Below are 8571 nucleotides of genomic sequence, written 5' to 3' on the forward strand. Positions count from 1 at the left end.
TGCTCTGCTGCGCTGCTCGCAGCCTGCTCCGCCTCTGCTCGGCGTTGTCCCGCACCCCACAGGTGCTCCGCTGCGTTGCTCGCAGCCTGCTCCGCTGCGCTGCTTGCAGCCTGCTCCGCCTCTGCTTGGCGTCGTCCCGCACCACACAGGTGCTCCGCTGCGTTGTTCGCAGCCTGCTCTGCTGCACTGCTCGCAGCCTTCTCTGCCTCCACTTGGCGTCGCCCCGTCCTCCGCAGGCGGCGGCTGATCCCCTGCTCGTTGGGGCTCCGCGCCCCGTCTCGCTCCCTTCAGCCGCCCCACTGCCTCGGCGCGGTCGTCATTTATTTCTCCCGTCCGGCGTGCCCCGCCCCCGTCGTTCAGCCGCAGCCGAATAAACGCCCGGCTGACGACCCGCGCCGGCGCTACCGGCGCCTGGGGGTTTCTTCGGCTCCTCCGGCCCTGCTGGAGGTAAGCAGACCCCTTGACCGCCGCGGGGGTCTCCCCGTGCCCCCGCTCCCCTGGGACAGCCTGTTACTGCTGTAGGTCTAACCCTAAAGTTTTGTGTAGTTTGTACCCAAGCACATGAAGAACCTGAAGTTCTGATATAGTGCAATTCAGTTAAGTAGTTAAACATGCGATATTTTAAGCACATGAGGATCAATGACAATTAGACCACTCATGCTTGATTTAAAGTTTTCCTGAACCAGTGGTTTACTGTTTAAAGCCTCCAAAAGTCCTAACATATTTAAATACAGCATTTTGGCACTGACCAATCTATAGGAGTTACCCTTTTACTAGGGATCATATTGGCAACAGGATGCATACATTTCTGCTTCTTTCAAAACCTGCAGCCACACCCCCTGCAAATGAATCACCTTTCCTGAAACTGAATTGTGCATCAGAGAGATCTGATAATACCTCCTGAAGCTATCCTCTGGAGTTCCCAGATTAAAGTGTCTGCACATAAAACATCAGGGAACTCTACAACTATTTATCTTCACAGAAAAAAAACTTCAGTATGAGCAAGAGGCTGAACCAGCAGCTGGCTGCACGCTTTCTCTTGTGGCTTTACAATTTAAATGAATAGCATGGCAAAATGAATAGGTGATGAATAGAGGCAGTATAAATACCAAGTTGTGTCTGGAAACTGGTTTCCCAATTGACACCAGGTATATGCGTCACTTCATCACAACATTTTTGCATTTGCAAATTAATAGCTACATCATGCTTTTAGAGATCAAGGAAAATACTTTTTTGAGGGACAGGGGACAACTTTACCAAGTCTAAAAAAGCAAATTATTTATAAAATAATGCTGTCTAAGGCCAACGTTTGTAAGAATGACTAGTGATATTAGGTGTGAACTTCAGATATCCTAAAAGATACCTATTATCTGAAAATGCTGAGCCCGCACTGATAAGAGCCGTAGCCCTTTAAGGATGTGTTTCAAGTTGACCCAAAGGAATTAATGCACTCTTACTCCTTTAAAAATTATCATCATCTTGGAAAATACCAACTAGGGCATATCATTTTTAAGACCACTCTTGTTACTTATATCTCTACTGGCATCCACAGCTGCCCACCTCCCTATTGTATATAGTGACTTGAAACATCAGGAGGCAAATACAGAAAATATAAAGCTGTGGAGATGCCATGACAGTAGCTGATGATCAAACCTTGGATTTTCATGAAACAGGTCTGTCAGGAGACTGAAACCCACCCATTTAGACAGCTGGTTTTAAAAGACTAATGGTCTGTAATTTCATAGACATTTGAGCTGGAAGGGACCCTGGAGGATCACTGAGTCCAGCCCCCTGCCCCAGGGGCAGGAGGTCAGCAGGGATCATAGGATCCCAGCAAGATAAACATACAAAAGTGTCTTGAAGGCGTTCAAAGTGGATGCTTGAACCACCTCCAGTGGCAGTCTTTCCTCAGCATTATGAAATTGGGATCATTCCCTTAAACAGAGCATCTAAGAAAGCCTGACCTAGTTGATAAGTCCTGCTCCAAGGTTTTTGGGAAACCAAGACTTCTATTGATAGGTACACAGGCTGTCACTCAATAAGGAGTGCCTGCAGTGCAAAAAAACCCAAGTAGTTTCTAGTCAAATATTGTATATTGTCCAGTGTGCAAATATTGATATTGTAAGTGTTCTTGTGCCAATGATAACCCATGGATGAGAGAAGGTTATAAAGTCAAACAACTCCAGCAGATGTGGCGTTTAGCTTTGTTTGGTTTTTATCTGTCCATGTCCTTCACTTTGCTTGGTTTCTATTCTATGTTATGAGTCTTATGAGTGACAAGTCAACCAAGCCTCAGGCCATGGTATCTCTTGGTTTTTAGTGATGCATCCCATCTTAGGCATAAACTTTCCCTCCACTTGTCCAAGTCTACTTTGCTTGAACCATTTCTGAAAGAATGTGAGGAGGGAATCTTGACTGCCAAATAGATACCATTTCTATCTATGGACACAGTATGCTTAGACGAGGGAAGGATAGGTTAGGACTTGTCATGCTCTTCTGGGAGGCATGAGACTCAGGGTTCAACCCTTTACTATGCACAGACTTCCTTGATGTCCCTTCATGTTTCTGTTTCTCAGTTGTCCCTTTGTAAAGTGAGCATAAATGTCCTACCTCAGAGTGTAGAAGGCCAATCACATTTGTAAACTGCTCAGATACTGTAAGCAATGGGGGCTTTAAGTAGGTTAAGGAGAATGGCAGCTGTTGAGAAAGGGTATCAGCTGCACTCGATGTGGCATCTCCACAGAGACCCACAACTGGCTATAACTAATTATCTTTCCTCCTCCCTACCCACCATCTTTTCTTTGCTTTTCATTTCTTTTTTTGTCAGCATTTGTTCTGCTTGTGTTCATCTGGGGAGAAAAAATGATATAACAATCACAGCTGAGCAAGCTGAAAACATTTTGTCTGCAAACTGAATAGCATCAACATAATCATGTCAATACTGCCGGCATAACGTGAAAAACCAGAAGAGTAACACTGATTTCTAAGTAGTTTCTCTTTCTGCTCAGTTAATGAAGTTGGGTGTTTATATGCAGTCCCTAGAAAATCGAAGCCTGGAATCATGGGGTGAGAAGAACCCTAGATCATTAGCACAAAACAAGGTGCAAAATGAATTCAGCACCAGCCCTTAAAGATATGACATTTACCTCTTTATTTAGGGTTGCTCAGCAACTAGCACTTTCCTTCTCAACGCTGTCTTTGGTTAATTTGCCTAAATTCCGCACACCATTTGAGTTATTTTCATACATCTCATTTGTCATGCACATCCTTTACCCAGCACACTAGGTACGAGTCATACTGAGGCACTGCAGACAATGGGACTGGACAATGCAGGATCAGGCCTTCATTATTCAGTAACTCTCCATGTCATGTTAATCACAGAGGAAGCTGCAGAATCAAGAACCCTGCTGATCTTCCCTGTGTGCCGTGCAGCATTTGTCTTTTTGTGCTTCAAACTTCAGGACTGAAAGTTTGTTTATTCCAGTCATCTTACCTCTTTCCTTTTGCTTCTGTTGCAGATAAACTAATCCTTTCAATTCCAACTCATGCCATAATTTAAGCCTGCCGTTCGGCTGTTGTAAAACATCTGCTGTGTGGCTGGGTTTTAGGCTCCCTCTTCAGTGTTATGCCTCATTATTTAACTTCCCTTTTAATAGGATGAAGTGTCAGCTTTCATTTGCTGCCTAATCATTTTGAGGGTGACATTCTCCCTTATACTGAGGGCTGGGGCAGGGACAGTGACCCACTGAAGTCTAATTTAAGTTGTGTCCTAAGTAGCTGCTATAGCTTTGTACTGGACTATTTCCCCCTAGCCCCTACTTGCCAAGCTAGTCCAAAGTGAACAACTTTTATACACATTAAGCTTCCCATATTTTGCAATGCTGTCCTGTTTTCACAAAACAGTGTCCATCATATCTAGTTTTGCGTATGCTGAATTTCCTCCAGTATTGAACTTAAAACCAAATCTATTCTCTTCCTTACACCCCAGGTGAGTGTTATATCAGCTTAGAAAAGAACAAGGGTGAAGTGATTTGGCTTATGTGACAGGTAAGTCAGGAAGAAACAAAGGACTCATGTTAACCAGCCAAAAGCCTCTTCTGCTTTCTAGTCTACTCCTATGCCCCCACTATTACTTTATCACCTGTATGCCCCATGATGTTTAATATATTCATCCTCACAACTTCCTTATGAAGGAAATAACTACTGTTATCCCCATTTCATAGATGCACAGACAGAAAAATGGATTCACCCCGGGTCACATAGAAATCTGTGACAGAATGGAGATACAAGTTCAAGTCCTAGCCAACAGGCCTACCTGCCTTTTCCCCAGGCAGACCTACAGCTCAGCTCGCTCAGTGTGATGGGTGTGTTAGTGAAGGAAAGGACATAGTGGGCCTTTTGAAAGAGAAGCATCAGGTCCAGCTATATTTTGAGCCAGCCAAATAGCAGGTTGCCATAGTGTGGGTCTAGGGCTGGCCCAAAGTATCCAGCAGCTAAAAGCTATTTCCTGTTCTTTGGTACAGGAGAGAATCCAATCCATGAAGTTAATACGAGAAATTGGAATGGCACCAGTACCGTTCTGGATTAGTTGAATCCTCACCAGATTGCTATGTTTGGGTTGCATTGTGCTTGGAAAGATCCCCTGTTTATAAGCTTTATCATCGCCCCCACTATACCTCAGCCCTGGTGGCACATTTCCTGAGCGCACACTTGCTATCTGCAATGTTTTCAAAAAAGGTTCAGTTGCACGAGGCCCCCAGCACAGCTAACAGCAAAAGATTTCCAAGGGCATCAACAATTTTATATATGTTCCAGTTTACTCTTCTGCAGACATACTGTATTTGAGGCACGTAAACGCATCCTCCTTGTAAAAAAAGGGCAAAATCTATTCTTTTGTATTTAGGGCCCAAAAGATAGATAGAGTGATAGATCACTTACAGATCTCTCCCTGCCCCAGGTTCCTCATTCTTCTACAACATTTCGGGAACTTAAGTCAGATTTCTAAAATATCCCTTTCTCTTCTCTCCTCCTAGGAATAGCTGGAGGACTGTCTTCCCTTTATATCTTCCCATTCTTTTTGTCAGGGGAGCCCCAATCTTCAGGTGAGCAAAACCCCTGCCCCGCTTTTCCCTGCCTTCCATGATCTGTTGTCCACCCACCTGTAGGGAATCAATTTTTTCTGCTTGGCCCCACTCTCACAGCCCAGAAGTGATGCGCATGCCAGTCTGACAATGGCCTAATTCCCACTTTTGCCAAGACTCTAGAAAACAAGAAACTCGTGATTTGTTTAACAAACAGTACATCATTTAAATAGGTAAACTGAGTCACAAAATACCTAATGAAAACAATAATGGCATCTTCCACACTCTCCAGACCTCATTGCTCTTTCACTTGGGCTGCCATCACCAGGGAAAAAAATAGCTAGCTGTCCCTGGCAACACAAGGCATCACAGCTAATTTGATAAAGAGGCAGTGCAGTCCAGCACGCTGGACATTCTCCTAGATCTCAGCAGATCTGGTTTATAATCTGCCACTGACCTGCCACATGACCCTCAGCAAGTTGCTTCAGTCTCTCTTTGCACTTATTTCTCATCCCCTCTTCTGGCTAGATCCAAGGTCCTTGAAGTAAGGACTCCCTTACTGTATTTGCACAGTCCTTAGCACCCAGGTTCCCATGATCTCACTTAGGGTCTGTAGGTATTATGTAAAACAAATAAAATTTTAATAGGACCAGAGACCCTAAATAATCTTCAATGTTACATGCATGTTCACACTGTATTTGGAGATGCGTCTGATTAACCAAAGCCATCGAAGAGACTGGTCTCACATAAATGTTGTTCCTAATTGAATTGTGGTAACTAATAATCGTCAGTGCAAACACCAGACCAAAATCATTTTACTCCTTCAATATTTCATGCATCATGTCATTGAGAAGTTATCAATGGATTACTAAACGCACAGTGTTTCACAGACTGAGTGCTAAATGGGTATCGACTTGGTTATCCCTGAAGGCAAATACTGATCAGTAGACAGCTAAGTAGATAACCTCAGAGTTATATGCAAATCTTCCATCAAACCTGAAGAGCTGATGTTAAACAACTGTAAAAAGCAGGGTGGGGAACCTAATTAACAGTGGAATCAGTCTCCACCAGTTCAGCAATTAGCCTTCACTTTTTGCTGTTGCCTAGGAGAAAAAATTCCTGTGGAATTGCACAATTAAAGAAAAATTGATTAATGGAAAGTTGTAAAAATTTTTTATGCTAGCTGATAATGCATGATTCCCCTCTTCACCATGACAGGTGCAGGAATCAGATGGGATGTGGAATAAGCAACCAAAATGTCTTGCATGAGGCCACTTGTCTTTGTATGGGTAGGCAAAAAGCATTGTATGGCAGGCAAAAAAGCATGAATTCATATTTCAGTGAACTGTGGCAAATGATGATCAATCCTTGTTCCATTGAACTAGAGGTATGAGCATTAATGGGGTACTACAGCCCAAAACAAATACAGTGGCATAACCATCACATTTTGGGGAAGTAAAGGACATTTTAAAACTCTAAGCAGTCACTGGAAAAATTCTGGTACAGCATATGCAACCCCCATGTGAAGGGCAAGGACTGGGAGTGAATGGGAAGGCAACTGCACTGGATTTTAAAATAACAGGGTTTATTTCCAACTGTGTCATAGGCCAACCAAGCATGTTACTTCCCTTCCCCTTTTTGGTCTTTCTTATTTATTTTCATAACTCTCCCTTTCACAGAGCTTAGGATGTATACAGATAGCATCTAGGGTCTGCACTCTTACTCGGTGCTTCATAGGCACTAACATAATACAAATCATTAAATAGTAGTAAAATGGGCAAGAACAGTAATTATGTTGGCTAATGGGTGCTCTGGGCTGTGCATACTGTACACATTATTATAGTCACTCAGTTAAGAACTTCTTAACAACATCCCTCTATTAATTTTCCTGTGCAAGGTCAAACAAAAATAGTATCTTGGTGCGGGGGAAATCTTTAAGATGAGCACTCAGGGAACCATCACTAATGTAGGCAACATCCAAAGGCTCCATTGAGAACATTGGGTCCCCAACAGAGTATTCAAATATAAATTGGTCAACCAGGAACATTTGAAACCAATTACTTCTTTCACTTGCAATTGTAATGGAATGATTATGCAGGCGGATGTAAAAGAGAGAATTAAATGCATTGGAGGGTGTGTGGGAGGACAGCAGCTTACTCAGTGAAAAGATGCACTCTGTTCTTTTAATAAACAGCAACAAATTGCATGTATCCTGTTTAAGTAAGGCAGCAAAGTGACCACTTGACTTTCCTGAACTGGGTCCAAAAACAATTCTTATCCTTTCTGGCATGTAAAAAATTGGAGGGGTGGGGGGCGGGAATTGAGGGAGCAGGAAGGTGCCAGGGCCTCTCTCATTATGTGGCATATCACGGTGAGGGCTTGTTGTCAGCTCCCAAAATTGAGTCATCAGTGCTGGAGTGACTGGCTTAAAATACTTCTTTTCCTATTAGCTGCTGTGCACATGGAATTGGTACTGCTGCAGCTTTTAATACATGTTACAGTTGGAATTTACTTTTCTAATGCAGCAGCACAGACAGACCCAACTCCTTCTGGTGCTGAAAAATCAGCAGTGCTTTGGGTTTATTTCTCTTTTATTATGCATAACCTTTTCACTCAATTTGACGTGCAACAATTTTGACAGGTTTATTAAAACCTTTTGTTATTATACTTGACGTTTATGAAGAGTAGATGACAAATAAGTAGAGGGATGAAACATTTGCCAGTGATTCAAACCCTGGTGAGAATGTCCTCTCTCCAGGATCTCTTTTATAAACTTAAGGTCTTCTATTTATACATTTCTGTATTAAAAAGAAGGAAATGAAAAATATAACTTGTTTTAGGTTTTTTTGTCTTCCAAAATGGGTTTGGTTGCAGCTTTGAGTGAAGGTTTGCTTTGGTCCGGTTAACCAGCCAAACCTACCCCTCGTTACAGAGTAACTTAAAGGTCTAAAGGTCTGATTGTTGCAGGGTGACTAGATGCGGTGACATAATAAGTTTCTATAGTTTTCACTGAATTGGGCAAGGTTTAAGGAAGTTCAAAATATCCTGGGAGACTCCTAACACCTTGAAATGCCCATAAGTAGCTGAGAAATAAAGAACTGTCTCTATAAAGTACTCTGTTTCTTGAACTAGATAGACATTTTAAATAATGACAAGTCACAACTCAAGGAGATGGGATGCATTTTGAGATGACTTTGTATGAAAAGCAGGGAGTTATTCAAACCACAGTTGTGAAATATATGCATTTTCTGTGGTGAGTGGTGTCCCTTATTGGTGCACCATGTGGAATAGTCTCCTTTTCAGCAGAAAAATCATGCCTGTTCCTCCCCAGTTCCAACTCCTGGTTATTTCATATGAAAAAGAAGAGAAGGTTGAAAACAGAGCTCACACTCTGTAATCCTAAAAATAGCCTGTCATGAGCATGAAATTGTATTTAAGCAGCATGACAAAGGACAATTCATTTTAATATCATCTCACGCTTTGCTTGAAA

This window comes from Alligator sinensis, unplaced genomic scaffold (assembly GCF_000455745.1).
Source record: "Alligator sinensis unplaced genomic scaffold, ASM45574v1 scaffold685_2, whole genome shotgun sequence".
NCBI lineage: Eukaryota > Metazoa > Chordata > Crocodylia > Alligatoridae > Alligator > Alligator sinensis.